Here is a 15,891-nt window from a genome sequence, read left to right as displayed (position 1 = left end):
GACAACCTGAAACGAAACGATGGCCATTATCCATCGACCTGTTAGCCGCGGAAGTGTTTCAAAGCGTGATGGCGCTGTGAAAGGAAACGCTATTTTAAAATTACTTGTTGGTAAACGGTATGACCCATATGAATAGTCACTTACCTGTCTTGTGTGCAGGACTTACAGTTCAGAAAGGGAATAGCCTAAGACGGCAGGTATAAGAATTGCCAGCAGAAAGTAGGTGGCTGGACTTCGATACGTCTGAGTATGTACAGGCACACAGGAAAGGCTCATGCGACGTCCTGACTCTCTGCAGACGTAGAGTAGCGCATCAGGAAGGGTACACTTGGCAAGTGTTGATTTGAGCGAGGACACCGCCAGCTTAACGCCAGTCAGCCTCTGTGGCCTAATGGATAAGGCATCGGTCTCCTAAACCGGGGATTGTGGGTTCGAGTCCCACCAGAGGTACACGTTTTACTCACTGGGGCAAAATCAGTCTCACCACGTAGAGGTGTAATAGTTGAGAAAGTTGGTGTTTGTGAGTGCTTACAGGTATCACAGGTATGACGACGATATGAAAATACGCACTTACTGACAACCTGAAACGAAACGATGGCCATTATCAATCGACCTGTTAGCCGCGGAAGTGTTTCAAAGCGTGATGGCGCTGTGAAAGGAAACGCTATTTTAAAATTACTTGTTGGTAAACGGTATGACCCATATGAATAGTCACTTACCTGTCTTGTGTGCAGGACTTACAGTTCAGAAAGGGAATAGCCTAAGACGGCAGGTATAAGAATTGCCAGCAGAAAGTAGGTGGCTGGACTTCGATACGTCTGAGTATGTACAGGCACACAGGAAAGGCTCATGCGACGTCCTGACTCTCTGCAGACGTAGAGTAGCGCATCAGGAAGGGTACACTTGGCAAGTGTTGATTTGAGCGAGGACACCGCCAGCTTAACGCCAGTCAGCCTCTGTGGCCTAATGGATAAGGCATCGGTCTCCTAAACCGGGGATTGTGGGTTCGAGTCCCACCAGAGGTACACGTTTTACTCACTGGGGCAAAATCAGTCTCACCACGTAGAGGTGTAATAGTTGAGAAAGTTGGTGTTTGTGAGTGCTTACAGGTATCACAGGTATGACGACGATATGAAAATACGCACTTACTGACAACCTGAAACGAAACGATGGCCATTATCAATCGACCTGTTAGCCGCGGAAGTGTTTCAAAGCGTGATGGCGCTGTGAAAGGAAACGCTATTTTAAAATTACTTGTTGGTAAACGGTATGACCCATATGAATAGTCACTTACCTGTCTTGTGTGCAGGACTTACAGTTCAGAAAGGGAATAGCCTAAGACGGCAGGTATAAGAATTGCCAGCAGAAAGTAGGTGGCTGGACTTCGATACGTCTGAGTATGTACAGGCACACAGGAAAGGCTCATGCGACGTCCTGACTCTCTGCAGACGTAGAGTAGCGCATCAGGAAGGGTACACTTGGCAAGTGTTGATTTGAGCGAGGACACCGCCAGCTTAACGCCAGTCAGCCTCTGTGGCCTAATGGATAAGGCATCGGTCTCCTAAACCGGGGATTGTGGGTTCGAGTCCCACCAGAGGTACACGTTTTACTCACTGGGGCAAAATCAGTCTCACCACGTAGAGGTGTAATAGTTGAGAAAGTTGGTGTTTGTGAGTGCTTACAGGTATCACAGGTATGACGACGATATGAAAATACGCACTTACTGACAACCTGAAACGAAACGATGGCCATTATCAATCGACCTGTTAGCCGCGGAAGTGTTTCAAAGCGTGATGGCGCTGTGAAAGGAAACGCTATTTTAAAATTACTTGTTGGTAAACGGTATGACCCATATGAATAGTCACTTACCTGTCTTGTGTGCAGGACTTACAGTTCAGAAAGGGAATAGCCTAAGACGGCAGGTATAAGAATTGCCAGCAGAAAGTAGGTGGCTGGACTTCGATACGTCTGAGTATGTACAGGCACACAGGAAAGGCTCATGCGACGTCCTGACTCTCTGCAGACGTAGAGTAGCGCATCAGGAAGGGTACACTTGGCAAGTGTTGATTTGAGCGAGGACACCGCCAGCTTAACGCCAGTCAGCCTCTGTGGCCTAATGGATAAGGCATCGGTCTCCTAAACCGGGGATTGTGGGTTCGAGTCCCACCAGAGGTACACGTTTTACTCACTGGGGCAAAATCAGTCTCACCACGTAGAGGTGTAATAGTTGAGAAAGTTGGTGTTTGTGAGTGCTTACAGGTATCACAGGTATGACGACGATATGAAAATACGCACTTACTGACAACCTGAAACGAAACGATGGCCATTATCAATCGACCTGTTAGCCGCGGAAGTGTTTCAAAGCGTGATGGCGCTGTGAAAGGAAACGCTATTTTAAAATTACTTGTTGGTAAACGGTATGACCCATATGAATAGTCACTTACCTGTCTTGTGTGCAGGACTTACAGTTCAGAAAGGGAATAGCCTAAGACGGCAGGTATAAGAATTGCCAGCAGAAAGTAGGTGGCTGGACTTCGATACGTCTGAGTATGTACAGGCACACAGGAAAGGCTCATGCGACGTCCTGACTCTCTGCAGACGTAGAGTAGCGCATCAGGAAGGGTACACTTGGCAAGTGTTGATTTGAGCGAGGACACCGCCAGCTTAACGCCAGTCAGCCTCTGTGGCCTAATGGATAAGGCATCGGTCTCCTAAACCGGGGATTGTGGGTTCGAGTCCCACCAGAGGTACACGTTTTACTCACTGGGGCAAAATCAGTCTCACCACGTAGAGGTGTAATAGTTGAGAAAGTTGGTGTTTGTGAGTGCTTACAGGTATCACAGGTATGACGACGATATGAAAATACGCACTTACTGACAACCTGAAACGAAACGATGGCCATTATCAATCGACCTGTTAGCCGCGGAAGTGTTTCAAAGCGTGATGGCGCTGTGAAAGGAAACGCTATTTTAAAATTACTTGTTGGTAAACGGTATGACCCATATGAATAGTCACTTACCTGTCTTGTGTGCAGGACTTACAGTTCAGAAAGGGAATAGCCTAAGACGGCAGGTATAAGAATTGCCAGCAGAAAGTAGGTGGCTGGACTTCGATACGTCTGAGTATGTACAGGCACACAGGAAAGGCTCATGCGACGTCCTGACTCTCTGCAGACGTAGAGTAGCGCATCAGGAAGGGTACACTTGGCAAGTGTTGATTTGAGCGAGGACACCGCCAGCTTAACGCCAGTCAGCCTCTGTGGCCTAATGGATAAGGCATCGGTCTCCTAAACCGGGGATTGTGGGTTCGAGTCCCACCAGAGGTACACGTTTTACTCACTGGGGCAAAATCAGTCTCACCACGTAGAGGTGTAATAGTTGAGAAAGTTGGTGTTTGTGAGTGCTTACAGGTATCACAGGTATGACGACGATATGAAAATACGCACTTACTGACAACCTGAAACGAAACGATGGCCATTATCAATCGACCTGTTAGCCGCGGAAGTGTTTCAAAGCGTGATGGCGCTGTGAAAGGAAACGCTATTTTAAAATTACTTGTTGGTAAACGGTATGACCCATATGAATAGTCACTTACCTGTCTTGTGTGCAGGACTTACAGTTCAGAAAGGGAATAGCCTAAGACGGCAGGTATAAGAATTGCCAGCAGAAAGTAGGTGGCTGGACTTCGATACGTCTGAGTATGTACAGGCACACAGGAAAGGCTCATGCGACGTCCTGACTCTCTGCAGACGTAGAGTAGCGCATCAGGAAGGGTACACTTGGCAAGTGTTGATTTGAGCGAGGACACCGCCAGCTTAACGCCACTCAGCCTCTGTGGCCTAATGGATAAGGCATCGGTCTCCTAAACCGGGGATTGTGGGTTCGAGTCCCACCAGAGGTACACGTTTTACTCACTGGGGCAAAATCAGTCTCACCACGTAGAGGTGTAATAGTTGAGAAAGTTGGTGTTTGTGAGTGCTTACAGGTATCACAGGTATGACGACGATATGAAAATACGCACTTACTGACAACCTGAAACGAAACGATGGCCATTATCAATCGACCTGTTAGCCGCGGAAGTGTTTCAAAGCGTGATGGCGCTGTGAAAGGAAACGCTATTTTAAAATTACTTGTTGGTAAACGGTATGACCCATATGAATAGTCACTTACCTGTCTTGTGTGCAGGACTTACAGTTCAGAAAGGGAATAGCCTAAGACGGCAGGTATAAGAATTGCCAGCAGAAAGTAGGTGGCTGGACTTCGATACGTCTGAGTATGTACAGGCACACAGGAAAGGCTCATGCGACGTCCTGACTCTCTGCAGACGTAGAGTAGCGCATCAGGAAGGGTACACTTGGCAAGTGTTGATTTGAGCGAGGACACCGCCAGCTTAACGCCAGTCAGCCTCTGTGGCCTAATGGATAAGGCATCGGTCTCCTAAACCGGGGATTGTGGGTTCGAGTCCCACCAGAGGTACACGTTTTACTCACTGGGGCAAAATCAGTCTCACCACGTAGAGGTGTAATAGTTGAGAAAGTTGGTGTTTGTGAGTGCTTACAGGTATCACAGGTATGACGACGATATGAAAATACGCACTTACTGACAACCTGAAACGAAACGATGGCCATTATCAATCGACCTGTTAGCCGCGGAAGTGTTTCAAAGCGTGATGGCGCTGTGAAAGGAAACGCTATTTTAAAATTACTTGTTGGTAAACGGTATGACCCATATGAATAGTCACTTACCTGTCTTGTGTGCAGGACTTACAGTTCAGAAAGGGAATAGCCTAAGACGGCAGGTATAAGAATTGCCAGCAGAAAGTAGGTGGCTGGACTTCGATACGTCTGAGTATGTACAGGCACACAGGAAAGGCTCATGCGACGTCCTGACTCTCTGCAGACGTAGAGTAGCGCATCAGGAAGGGTACACTTGGCAAGTGTTGATTTGAGCGAGGACACCGCCAGCTTAACGCCAGTCAGCCTCTGTGGCCTAATGGATAAGGCATCGGTCTCCTAAACCGGGGATTGTGGGTTCGAGTCCCACCAGAGGTACACGTTTTACTCACTGGGGCAAAATCAGTCTCACCACGTAGAGGTGTAATAGTTGAGAAAGTTGGTGTTTGTGAGTGCTTACAGGTATCACAGGTATGACGACGATATGAAAATACGCACTTACTGACAACCTGAAACGAAACGATGGCCATTATCAATCGACCTGTTAGCCGCGGAAGTGTTTCAAAGCGTGATGGCGCTGTGAAAGGAAACGCTATTTTAAAATTACTTGTTGGTAAACGGTATGACCCATATGAATAGTCACTTACCTGTCTTGTGTGCAGGACTTACAGTTCAGAAAGGGAATAGCCTAAGACGGCAGGTATAAGAATTGCCAGCAGAAAGTAGGTGGCTGGACTTCGATACGTCTGAGTATGTACAGGCACACAGGAAAGGCTCATGCGACGTCCTGACTCTCTGCAGACGTAGAGTAGCGCATCAGGAAGGGTACACTTGGCAAGTGTTGATTTGAGCGAGGACACCGCCAGCTTAACGCCAGTCAGCCTCTGTGGCCTAATGGATAAGGCATCGGTCTCCTAAACCGGGGATTGTGGGTTCGAGTCCCACCAGAGGTACACGTTTTACTCACTGGGGCAAAATCAGTCTCACCACGTAGAGGTGTAATAGTTGAGAAAGTTGGTGTTTGTGAGTGCTTACAGGTATCACAGGTATGACGACGATATGAAAATACGCACTTACTGACAACCTGAAACGAAACGATGGCCATTATCAATCGACCTGTTAGCCGCGGAAGTGTTTCAAAGCGTGATGGCGCTGTGAAAGGAAACGCTATTTTAAAATTACTTGTTGGTAAACGGTATGACCCATATGAATAGTCACTTACCTGTCTTGTGTGCAGGACTTACAGTTCAGAAAGGGAATAGCCTAAGACGGCAGGTATAAGAATTGCCAGCAGAAAGTAGGTGGCTGGACTTCGATACGTCTGAGTATGTACAGGCACACAGGAAAGGCTCATGCGACGTCCTGACTCTCTGCAGACGTAGAGTAGCGCATCAGGAAGGGTACACTTGGCAAGTGTTGATTTGAGCGAGGACACCGCCAGCTTAACGCCAGTCAGCCTCTGTGGCCTAATGGATAAGGCATCGGTCTCCTAAACCGGGGATTGTGGGTTCGAGTCCCACCAGAGGTACACGTTTTACTCACTGGGGCAAAATCAGTCTCACCACGTAGAGGTGTAATAGTTGAGAAAGTTGGTGTTTGTGAGTGCTTACAGGTATCACAGGTATGACGACGATATGAAAATACGCACTTACTGACAACCTGAAACGAAACGATGGCCATTATCAATCGACCTGTTAGCCGCGGAAGTGTTTCAAAGCGTGATGGCGCTGTGAAAGGAAACGCTATTTTAAAATTACTTGTTGGTAAACGGTATGACCCATATGAATAGTCACTTACCTGTCTTGTGTGCAGGACTTACAGTTCAGAAAGGGAATAGCCTAAGACGGCAGGTATAAGAATTGCCAGCAGAAAGTAGGTGGCTGGACTTCGATACGTCTGAGTATGTACAGGCACACAGGAAAGGCTCATGCGACGTCCTGACTCTCTGCAGACGTAGAGTAGCGCATCAGGAAGGGTACACTTGGCAAGTGTTGATTTGAGCGAGGACACCGCCAGCTTAACGCCAGTCAGCCTCTGTGGCCTAATGGATAAGGCATCGGTCTCCTAAACCGGGGATTGTGGGTTCGAGTCCCACCAGAGGTACACGTTTTACTCACTGGGGCAAAATCAGTCTCACCACGTAGAGGTGTAATAGTTGAGAAAGTTGGTGTTTGTGAGTGCTTACAGGTATCACAGGTATGACGACGATATGAAAATACGCACTTACTGACAACCTGAAACGAAACGATGGCCATTATCAATCGACCTGTTAGCCGCGGAAGTGTTTCAAAGCGTGATGGCGCTGTGAAAGGAAACGCTATTTTAAAATTACTTGTTGGTAAACGGTATGACCCATATGAATAGTCACTTACCTGTCTTGTGTGCAGGACTTACAGTTCAGAAAGGGAATAGCCTAAGACGGCAGGTATAAGAATTGCCAGCAGAAAGTAGGTGGCTGGACTTCGATACGTCTGAGTATGTACAGGCACACAGGAAAGGCTCATGCGACGTCCTGACTCTCTGCAGACGTAGAGTAGCGCATCAGGAAGGGTACACTTGGCAAGTGTTGATTTGAGCGAGGACACCGCCAGCTTAACGCCAGTCAGCCTCTGTGGCCTAATGGATAAGGCATCGGTCTCCTAAACCGGGGATTGTGGGTTCGAGTCCCACCAGAGGTACACGTTTTACTCACTGGGGCAAAATCAGTCTCACCACGTAGAGGTGTAATAGTTGAGAAAGTTGGTGTTTGTGAGTGCTTACAGGTATCACAGGTATGACGACGATATGAAAATACGCACTTACTGACAACCTGAAACGAAACGATGGCCATTATCAATCGACCTGTTAGCCGCGGAAGTGTTTCAAAGCGTGATGGCGCTGTGAAAGGAAACGCTATTTTAAAATTACTTGTTGGTAAACGGTATGACCCATATGAATAGTCACTTACCTGTCTTGTGTGCAGGACTTACAGTTCAGAAAGGGAATAGCCTAAGACGGCAGGTATAAGAATTGCCAGCAGAAAGTAGGTGGCTGGACTTCGATACGTCTGAGTATGTACAGGCACACAGGAAAGGCTCATGCGACGTCCTGACTCTCTGCAGACGTAGAGTAGCGCATCAGGAAGGGTACACTTGGCAAGTGTTGATTTGAGCGAGGACACCGCCAGCTTAACGCCAGTCAGCCTCTGTGGCCTAATGGATAAGGCATCGGTCTCCTAAACCGGGGATTGTGGGTTCGAGTCCCACCAGAGGTACACGTTTTACTCACTGGGGCAAAATCAGTCTCACCACGTAGAGGTGTAATAGTTGAGAAAGTTGGTGTTTGTGAGTGCTTACAGGTATCACAGGTATGACGACGATATGAAAATACGCACTTACTGACAACCTGAAACGAAACGATGGCCATTATCAATCGACCTGTTAGCCGCGGAAGTGTTTCAAAGCGTGATGGCGCTGTGAAAGGAAACGCTATTTTAAAATTACTTGTTGGTAAACGGTATGACCCATATGAATAGTCACTTACCTGTCTTGTGTGCAGGACTTACAGTTCAGAAAGGGAATAGCCTAAGACGGCAGGTATAAGAATTGCCAGCAGAAAGTAGGTGGCTGGACTTCGATACGTCTGAGTATGTACAGGCACACAGGAAAGGCTCATGCGACGTCCTGACTCTCTGCAGACGTAGAGTAGCGCATCAGGAAGGGTACACTTGGCAAGTGTTGATTTGAGCGAGGACACCGCCAGCTTAACGCCAGTCAGCCTCTGTGGCCTAATGGATAAGGCATCGGTCTCCTAAACCGGGGATTGTGGGTTCGAGTCCCACCAGAGGTACACGTTTTACTCACTGGGGCAAAATCAGTCTCACCACGTAGAGGTGTAATAGTTGAGAAAGTTGGTGTTTGTGAGTGCTTACAGGTATCACAGGTATGACGACGATATGAAAATACGCACTTACTGACAACCTGAAACGAGACGATGGCCATTATCAATCGACCTGTTAGCCGCGGAAGTGTTTCAAAGCGTGATGGCGCTGTGAAAGGAAACGCTATTTTAAAATTACTTGTTGGTAAACGGTATGACCCATATGAATAGTCACTTACCTGTCTTGTGTGCAGGACTTACAGTTCAGAAAGGGAATAGCCTAAGACGGCAGGTATAAGAATTGCCAGCAGAAAGTAGGTGGCTGGACTTCGATACGTCTGAGTATGTACAGGCACACAGGAAAGGCTCATGCGACGTCCTGACTCTCTGCAGACGTAGAGTAGCGCATCAGGAAGGGTACACTTGGCAAGTGTTGATTTGAGCGAGGACACCGCCAGCTTAACGCCAGTCAGCCTCTGTGGCCTAATGGATAAGGCATCGGTCTCCTAAACCGGGGATTGTGGGTTCGAGTCCCACCAGAGGTACACGTTTTACTCACTGGGGCAAAATCAGTCTCACCACGTAGAGGTGTAATAGTTGAGAAAGTTGGTGTTTGTGAGTGCTTACAGGTATCACAGGTATGACGACGATATGAAAATACGCACTTACTGACAACCTGAAACGAAACGATGGCCATTATCAATCGACCTGTTAGCCGCGGAAGTGTTTCAAAGCGTGATGGCGCTGTGAAAGGAAACGCTATTTTAAAATTACTTGTTGGTAAACGGTATGACCCATATGAATAGTCACTTACCTGTCTTGTGTGCAGGACTTACAGTTCAGAAAGGGAATAGCCTAAGACGGCAGGTATAAGAATTGCCAGCAGAAAGTAGGTGGCTGGACTTCGATACGTCTGAGTATGTACAGGCACACAGGAAAGGCTCATGCGACGTCCTGACTCTCTGCAGACGTAGAGTAGCGCATCAGGAAGGGTACACTTGGCAAGTGTTGATTTGAGCGAGGACACCGCCAGCTTAACGCCAGTCAGCCTCTGTGGCCTAATGGATAAGGCATCGGTCTCCTAAACCGGGGATTGTGGGTTCGAGTCCCACCAGAGGTACACGTTTTACTCACTGGGGCAAAATCAGTCTCACCACGTAGAGGTGTAATAGTTGAGAAAGTTGGTGTTTGTGAGTGCTTACAGGTATCACAGGTATGACGACGATATGAAAATACGCACTTACTGACAACCTGAAACGAAACGATGGCCATTATCAATCGACCTGTTAGCCGCGGAAGTGTTTCAAAGCGTGATGGCGCTGTGAAAGGAAACGCTATTTTAAAATTACTTGTTGGTAAACGGTATGACCCATATGAATAGTCACTTACCTGTCTTGTGTGCAGGACTTACAGTTCAGAAAGGGAATAGCCTAAGACGGCAGGTATAAGAATTGCCAGCAGAAAGTAGGTGGCTGGACTTCGATACGTCTGAGTATGTACAGGCACACAGGAAAGGCTCATGCGACGTCCTGACTCTCTGCAGACGTAGAGTAGCGCATCAGGAAGGGTACACTTGGCAAGTGTTGATTTGAGCGAGGACACCGCCAGCTTAACGCCAGTCAGCCTCTGTGGCCTAATGGATAAGGCATCGGTCTCCTAAACCGGGGATTGTGGGTTCGAGTCCCACCAGAGGTACACGTTTTACTCACTGGGGCAAAATCAGTCTCACCACGTAGAGGTGTAATAGTTGAGAAAGTTGGTGTTTGTGAGTGCTTACAGGTATCACAGGTATGACGACGATATGAAAATACGCACTTACTGACAACCTGAAACGAAACGATGGCCATTATCAATCGACCTGTTAGCCGCGGAAGTGTTTCAAAGCGTGATGGCGCTGTGAAAGGAAACGCTATTTTAAAATTACTTGTTGGTAAACGGTATGACCCATATGAATAGTCACTTACCTGTCTTGTGTGCAGGACTTACAGTTCAGAAAGGGAATAGCCTAAGACGGCAGGTATAAGAATTGCCAGCAGAAAGTAGGTGGCTGGACTTCGATACGTCTGAGTATGTACAGGCACACAGGAAAGGCTCATGCGACGTCCTGACTCTCTGCAGACGTAGAGTAGCGCATCAGGAAGGGTACACTTGGCAAGTGTTGATTTGAGCGAGGACACCGCCAGCTTAACGCCAGTCAGCCTCTGTGGCCTAATGGATAAGGCATCGGTCTCCTAAACCGGGGATTGTGGGTTCGAGTCCCACCAGAGGTACACGTTTTACTCACTGGGGCAAAATCAGTCTCACCACGTAGAGGTGTAATAGTTGAGAAAGTTGGTGTTTGTGAGTGCTTACAGGTATCACAGGTATGACGACGATATGAAAATACGCACTTACTGACAACCTGAAACGAAACGATGGCCATTATCAATCGACCTGTTAGCCGCGGAAGTGTTTCAAAGCGTGATGGCGCTGTGAAAGGAAACGCTATTTTAAAATTACTTGTTGGTAAACGGTATGACCCATATGAATAGTCACTTACCTGTCTTGTGTGCAGGACTTACAGTTCAGAAAGGGAATAGCCTAAGACGGCAGGTATAAGAATTGCCAGCAGAAAGTAGGTGGCTGGACTTCGATACGTCTGAGTATGTACAGGCACACAGGAAAGGCTCATGCGACGTCCTGACTCTCTGCAGACGTAGAGTAGCGCATCAGGAAGGGTACACTTGGCAAGTGTTGATTTGAGCGAGGACACCGCCAGCTTAACGCCAGTCAGCCTCTGTGGCCTAATGGATAAGGCATCGGTCTCCTAAACCGGGGATTGTGGGTTCGAGTCCCACCAGAGGTACACGTTTTACTCACTGGGGCAAAATCAGTCTCACCACGTAGAGGTGTAATAGTTGAGAAAGTTGGTGTTTGTGAGTGCTTACAGGTATCACAGGTATGACGACGATATGAAAATACGCACTTACTGACAACCTGAAACGAAACGATGGCCATTATCAATCGACCTGTTAGCCGCGGAAGTGTTTCAAAGCGTGATGGCGCTGTGAAAGGAAACGCTATTTTAAAATTACTTGTTGGTAAACGGTATGACCCATATGAATAGTCACTTACCTGTCTTGTGTGCAGGACTTACAGTTCAGAAAGGGAATAGCCTAAGACGGCAGGTATAAGAATTGCCAGCAGAAAGTAGGTGGCTGGACTTCGATACGTCTGAGTATGTACAGGCACACAGGAAAGGCTCATGCGACGTCCTGACTCTCTGCAGACGTAGAGTAGCGCATCAGGAAGGGTACACTTGGCAAGTGTTGATTTGAGCGAGGACACCGCCAGCTTAACGCCAGTCAGCCTCTGTGGCCTAATGGATAAGGCATCGGTCTCCTAAACCGGGGATTGTGGGTTCGAGTCCCACCAGAGGTACACGTTTTACTCACTGGGGCAAAATCAGTCTCACCACGTAGAGGTGTAATAGTTGAGAAAGTTGGTGTTTGTGAGTGCTTACAGGTATCACAGGTATGACGACGATATGAAAATACGCACTTACTGACAACCTGAAACGAAACGATGGCCATTATCAATCGACCTGTTAGCCGCGGAAGTGTTTCAAAGCGTGATGGCGCTGTGAAAGGAAACGCTATTTTAAAATTACTTGTTGGTAAACGGTATGACCCATATGAATAGTCACTTACCTGTCTTGTGTGCAGGACTTACAGTTCAGAAAGGGAATAGCCTAAGACGGCAGGTATAAGAATTGCCAGCAGAAAGTAGGTGGCTGGACTTCGATACGTCTGAGTATGTACAGGCACACAGGAAAGGCTCATGCGACGTCCTGACTCTCTGCAGACGTAGAGTAGCGCATCAGGAAGGGTACACTTGGCAAGTGTTGATTTGAGCGAGGACACCGCCAGCTTAACGCCAGTCAGCCTCTGTGGCCTAATGGATAAGGCATCGGTCTCCTAAACCGGGGATTGTGGGTTCGAGTCCCACCAGAGGTACACGTTTTACTCACTGGGGCAAAATCAGTCTCACCACGTAGAGGTGTAATAGTTGAGAAAGTTGGTGTTTGTGAGTGCTTACAGGTATCACAGGTATGACGACGATATGAAAATACGCACTTACTGACAACCTGAAACGAGACGATGGCCATTATCAATCGACCTGTTAGCCGCGGAAGTGTTTCAAAGCGTGATGGCGCTGTGAAAGGAAACGCTATTTTAAAATTACTTGTTGGTAAACGGTATGACCCATATGAATAGTCACTTACCTGTCTTGTGTGCAGGACTTACAGTTCAGAAAGGGAATAGCCTAAGACGGCAGGTATAAGAATTGCCAGCAGAAAGTAGGTGGCTGGACTTCGATACGTCTGAGTATGTACAGGCACACAGGAAAGGCTCATGCGACGTCCTGACTCTCTGCAGACGTAGAGTAGCGCATCAGGAAGGGTACACTTGGCAAGTGTTGATTTGAGCGAGGACACCGCCAGCTTAACGCCAGTCAGCCTCTGTGGCCTAATGGATAAGGCATCGGTCTCCTAAACCGGGGATTGTGGGTTCGAGTCCCACCAGAGGTACACGTTTTACTCACTGGGGCAAAATCAGTCTCACCACGTAGAGGTGTAATAGTTGAGAAAGTTGGTGTTTGTGAGTGCTTACAGGTATCACAGGTATGACGACGATATGAAAATACGCACTTACTGACAACCTGAAACGAAACGATGGCCATTATCAATCGACCTGTTAGCCGCGGAAGTGTTTCAAAGCGTGATGGCGCTGTGAAAGGAAACGCTATTTTAAAATTACTTGTTGGTAAACGGTATGACCCATATGAATAGTCACTTACCTGTCTTGTGTGCAGGACTTACAGTTCAGAAAGGGAATAGCCTAAGACGGCAGGTATAAGAATTGCCAGCAGAAAGTAGGTGGCTGGACTTCGATACGTCTGAGTATGTACAGGCACACAGGAAAGGCTCATGCGACGTCCTGACTCTCTGCAGACGTAGAGTAGCGCATCAGGAAGGGTACACTTGGCAAGTGTTGATTTGAGCGAGGACACCGCCAGCTTAACGCCAGTCAGCCTCTGTGGCCTAATGGATAAGGCATCGGTCTCCTAAACCGGGGATTGTGGGTTCGAGTCCCACCAGAGGTACACGTTTTACTCACTGGGGCAAAATCAGTCTCACCACGTAGAGGTGTAATAGTTGAGAAAGTTGGTGTTTGTGAGTGCTTACAGGTATCACAGGTATGACGACGATATGAAAATACGCACTTACTGACAACCTGAAACGAAACGATGGCCATTATCAATCGACCTGTTAGCCGCGGAAGTGTTTCAAAGCGTGATGGCGCTGTGAAAGGAAACGCTATTTTAAAATTACTTGTTGGTAAACGGTATGACCCATATGAATAGTCACTTACCTGTCTTGTGTGCAGGACTTACAGTTCAGAAAGGGAATAGCCTAAGACGGCAGGTATAAGAATTGCCAGCAGAAAGTAGGTGGCTGGACTTCGATACGTCTGAGTATGTACAGGCACACAGGAAAGGCTCATGCGACGTCCTGACTCTCTGCAGACGTAGAGTAGCGCATCAGGAAGGGTACACTTGGCAAGTGTTGATTTGAGCGAGGACACCGCCAGCTTAACGCCAGTCAGCCTCTGTGGCCTAATGGATAAGGCATCGGTCTCCTAAACCGGGGATTGTGGGTTCGAGTCCCACCAGAGGTACACGTTTTACTCACTGGGGCAAAATCAGTCTCACCGCGTAGAGGTGTAATAGTTGAGAAAGTTGGTGTTTGTGAGTGCTTACAGGTATCACAGGTATGACGACGATATGAAAATACGCACTTACTGACAACCTGAAACGAAACGATGGCCATTATCAATCGACCTGTTAGCCGCGGAAGTGTTTCAAAGCGTGATGGCGCTGTGAAAGGAAACGCTATTTTAAAATTACTTGTTGGTAAACGGTATGACCCATATGAATAGTCACTTACCTGTCTTGTGTGCAGGACTTACAGTTCAGAAAGGGAATAGCCTAAGACGGCAGGTATAAGAATTGCCAGCAGAAAGTAGGTGGCTGGACTTCGATACGTCTGAGTATGTACAGGCACACAGGAAAGGCTCATGCGACGTCCTGACTCTCTGCAGACGTAGAGTAGCGCATCAGGAAGGGTACACTTGGCAAGTGTTGATTTGAGCGAGGACACCGCCAGCTTAACGCCAGTCAGCCTCTGTGGCCTAATGGATAAGGCATCGGTCTCCTAAACCGGGGATTGTGGGTTCGAGTCCCACCAGAGGTACACGTTTTACTCACTGGGGCAAAATCAGTCTCACCGCGTAGAGGTGTAATAGTTGAGAAAGTTGGTGTTTGTGAGTGCTTACAGGTATCACAGGTATGACGACGATATGAAAATACGCACTTACTGACAACCTGAAACGAAACGATGGCCATTATCAATCGACCTGTTAGCCGCGGAAGTGTTTCAAAGCGTGATGGCGCTGTGAAAGGAAACGCTATTTTAAAATTACTTGTTGGTAAACGGTATGACCCATATGAATAGTCACTTACCTGTCTTGTGTGCAGGACTTACAGTTCAGAAAGGGAATAGCCTAAGACGGCAGGTATAAGAATTGCCAGCAGAAAGTAGGTGGCTGGACTTCGATACGTCTGAGTATGTACAGGCACACAGGAAAGGCTCATGCGACGTCCTGACTCTCTGCAGACGTAGAGTAGCGCATCAGGAAGGGTACACTTGGCAAGTGTTGATTTGAGCGAGGACACCGCCAGCTTAACGCCAGTCAGCCTCTGTGGCCTAATGGATAAGGCATCGGTCTCCTAAACCGGGGATTGTGGGTTCGAGTCCCACCAGAGGTACACGTTTTACTCACTGGGGCAAAATCAGTCTCACCACGTAGAGGTGTAATAGTTGAGAAAGTTGGTGTTTGTGAGTGCTTACAGGTATCACAGGTATGACGACGATATGAAAATACGCACTTACTGACAACCTGAAACGAAACGATGGCCATTATCAATCGACCTGTTAGCCGCGGAAGTGTTTCAAAGCGTGATGGCGCTGTGAAAGGAAACGCTATTTTAAAATTACTTGTTGGTAAACGGTATGACCCATATGAATAGTCACTTACCTGTCTTGTGTGCAGGACTTACAGTTCAGAAAGGGAATAGCCTAAGACGGCAGGTATAAGAATTGCCAGCAGAAAGTAGGTGGCTGGACTTCGATACGTCTGAGTATGTACAGGCACACAGGAAAGGCTCATGCGACGTCCTGACTCTCTGCAGACGTAGAGTAGCGCATCAGGAAGGGTACACTTGGCAAGTGTTGATTTGAGCGAGGACACCGCCAGCTT

General features: G+C 47.7%; 27 non-coding genes across 27 annotated transcripts; all 27 read left to right on the top strand.

Moving 5' to 3' along the window:
• The first annotated feature begins 377 nt into the window (after window positions 1–377).
• Window positions 378–450, top strand: Trnar-ccu (transfer RNA arginine (anticodon CCU)). The gene has a single exon. It is a non-coding gene; the product is annotated as a tRNA-Arg (tRNA).
• Window positions 451–952: 502 nt separating this feature from the next.
• Trnar-ccu (transfer RNA arginine (anticodon CCU)) lies at window positions 953–1,025 on the top strand. The gene has a single exon. It is a non-coding gene; the product is annotated as a tRNA-Arg (tRNA).
• A 502-nt stretch (window positions 1,026–1,527) lies between these two features.
• Trnar-ccu (transfer RNA arginine (anticodon CCU)) lies at window positions 1,528–1,600 on the top strand. The gene has a single exon. It is a non-coding gene; the product is annotated as a tRNA-Arg (tRNA).
• A 502-nt stretch (window positions 1,601–2,102) lies between these two features.
• Window positions 2,103–2,175, top strand: Trnar-ccu (transfer RNA arginine (anticodon CCU)). The gene has a single exon. It is a non-coding gene; the product is annotated as a tRNA-Arg (tRNA).
• Window positions 2,176–2,677: 502 nt separating this feature from the next.
• Trnar-ccu (transfer RNA arginine (anticodon CCU)) lies at window positions 2,678–2,750 on the top strand. The gene has a single exon. It is a non-coding gene; the product is annotated as a tRNA-Arg (tRNA).
• A 502-nt stretch (window positions 2,751–3,252) lies between these two features.
• Window positions 3,253–3,325, top strand: Trnar-ccu (transfer RNA arginine (anticodon CCU)). Its single transcript has one exon. It is a non-coding gene; the product is annotated as a tRNA-Arg (tRNA).
• Window positions 3,326–3,827: 502 nt separating this feature from the next.
• Trnar-ccu (transfer RNA arginine (anticodon CCU)) lies at window positions 3,828–3,900 on the top strand. The gene has a single exon. It is a non-coding gene; the product is annotated as a tRNA-Arg (tRNA).
• Window positions 3,901–4,402: 502 nt separating this feature from the next.
• On the top strand, window positions 4,403–4,475 carry Trnar-ccu (transfer RNA arginine (anticodon CCU)). Its single transcript has one exon. It is a non-coding gene; the product is annotated as a tRNA-Arg (tRNA).
• A 502-nt stretch (window positions 4,476–4,977) lies between these two features.
• Trnar-ccu (transfer RNA arginine (anticodon CCU)) lies at window positions 4,978–5,050 on the top strand. The gene has a single exon. It is a non-coding gene; the product is annotated as a tRNA-Arg (tRNA).
• A 502-nt stretch (window positions 5,051–5,552) lies between these two features.
• On the top strand, window positions 5,553–5,625 carry Trnar-ccu (transfer RNA arginine (anticodon CCU)). The gene has a single exon. It is a non-coding gene; the product is annotated as a tRNA-Arg (tRNA).
• A 502-nt stretch (window positions 5,626–6,127) lies between these two features.
• Window positions 6,128–6,200, top strand: Trnar-ccu (transfer RNA arginine (anticodon CCU)). The gene has a single exon. It is a non-coding gene; the product is annotated as a tRNA-Arg (tRNA).
• Window positions 6,201–6,702: 502 nt separating this feature from the next.
• Trnar-ccu (transfer RNA arginine (anticodon CCU)) lies at window positions 6,703–6,775 on the top strand. Its single transcript has one exon. It is a non-coding gene; the product is annotated as a tRNA-Arg (tRNA).
• A 502-nt stretch (window positions 6,776–7,277) lies between these two features.
• Window positions 7,278–7,350, top strand: Trnar-ccu (transfer RNA arginine (anticodon CCU)). The gene has a single exon. It is a non-coding gene; the product is annotated as a tRNA-Arg (tRNA).
• Window positions 7,351–7,852: 502 nt separating this feature from the next.
• Window positions 7,853–7,925, top strand: Trnar-ccu (transfer RNA arginine (anticodon CCU)). Its single transcript has one exon. It is a non-coding gene; the product is annotated as a tRNA-Arg (tRNA).
• Window positions 7,926–8,427: 502 nt separating this feature from the next.
• On the top strand, window positions 8,428–8,500 carry Trnar-ccu (transfer RNA arginine (anticodon CCU)). Its single transcript has one exon. It is a non-coding gene; the product is annotated as a tRNA-Arg (tRNA).
• Window positions 8,501–9,002: 502 nt separating this feature from the next.
• Trnar-ccu (transfer RNA arginine (anticodon CCU)) lies at window positions 9,003–9,075 on the top strand. The gene has a single exon. It is a non-coding gene; the product is annotated as a tRNA-Arg (tRNA).
• Window positions 9,076–9,577: 502 nt separating this feature from the next.
• Window positions 9,578–9,650, top strand: Trnar-ccu (transfer RNA arginine (anticodon CCU)). The gene has a single exon. It is a non-coding gene; the product is annotated as a tRNA-Arg (tRNA).
• Window positions 9,651–10,152: 502 nt separating this feature from the next.
• On the top strand, window positions 10,153–10,225 carry Trnar-ccu (transfer RNA arginine (anticodon CCU)). The gene has a single exon. It is a non-coding gene; the product is annotated as a tRNA-Arg (tRNA).
• A 502-nt stretch (window positions 10,226–10,727) lies between these two features.
• On the top strand, window positions 10,728–10,800 carry Trnar-ccu (transfer RNA arginine (anticodon CCU)). Its single transcript has one exon. It is a non-coding gene; the product is annotated as a tRNA-Arg (tRNA).
• A 502-nt stretch (window positions 10,801–11,302) lies between these two features.
• Trnar-ccu (transfer RNA arginine (anticodon CCU)) lies at window positions 11,303–11,375 on the top strand. Its single transcript has one exon. It is a non-coding gene; the product is annotated as a tRNA-Arg (tRNA).
• Window positions 11,376–11,877: 502 nt separating this feature from the next.
• Trnar-ccu (transfer RNA arginine (anticodon CCU)) lies at window positions 11,878–11,950 on the top strand. Its single transcript has one exon. It is a non-coding gene; the product is annotated as a tRNA-Arg (tRNA).
• Window positions 11,951–12,452: 502 nt separating this feature from the next.
• On the top strand, window positions 12,453–12,525 carry Trnar-ccu (transfer RNA arginine (anticodon CCU)). Its single transcript has one exon. It is a non-coding gene; the product is annotated as a tRNA-Arg (tRNA).
• A 502-nt stretch (window positions 12,526–13,027) lies between these two features.
• On the top strand, window positions 13,028–13,100 carry Trnar-ccu (transfer RNA arginine (anticodon CCU)). Its single transcript has one exon. It is a non-coding gene; the product is annotated as a tRNA-Arg (tRNA).
• A 502-nt stretch (window positions 13,101–13,602) lies between these two features.
• On the top strand, window positions 13,603–13,675 carry Trnar-ccu (transfer RNA arginine (anticodon CCU)). The gene has a single exon. It is a non-coding gene; the product is annotated as a tRNA-Arg (tRNA).
• A 502-nt stretch (window positions 13,676–14,177) lies between these two features.
• Window positions 14,178–14,250, top strand: Trnar-ccu (transfer RNA arginine (anticodon CCU)). Its single transcript has one exon. It is a non-coding gene; the product is annotated as a tRNA-Arg (tRNA).
• Window positions 14,251–14,752: 502 nt separating this feature from the next.
• Window positions 14,753–14,825, top strand: Trnar-ccu (transfer RNA arginine (anticodon CCU)). Its single transcript has one exon. It is a non-coding gene; the product is annotated as a tRNA-Arg (tRNA).
• A 502-nt stretch (window positions 14,826–15,327) lies between these two features.
• Trnar-ccu (transfer RNA arginine (anticodon CCU)) lies at window positions 15,328–15,400 on the top strand. The gene has a single exon. It is a non-coding gene; the product is annotated as a tRNA-Arg (tRNA).
• The last annotated feature ends 491 nt before the right edge of the window (window positions 15,401–15,891 follow it).

This window comes from Schistocerca serialis, chromosome 1 (genome assembly GCF_023864345.2).
Source record: "Schistocerca serialis cubense isolate TAMUIC-IGC-003099 chromosome 1, iqSchSeri2.2, whole genome shotgun sequence".
NCBI classification, from domain to species: domain Eukaryota; kingdom Metazoa; phylum Arthropoda; class Insecta; order Orthoptera; family Acrididae; genus Schistocerca; species Schistocerca serialis.
This window is presented reverse-complemented; position numbering and strand designations above follow the sequence as displayed.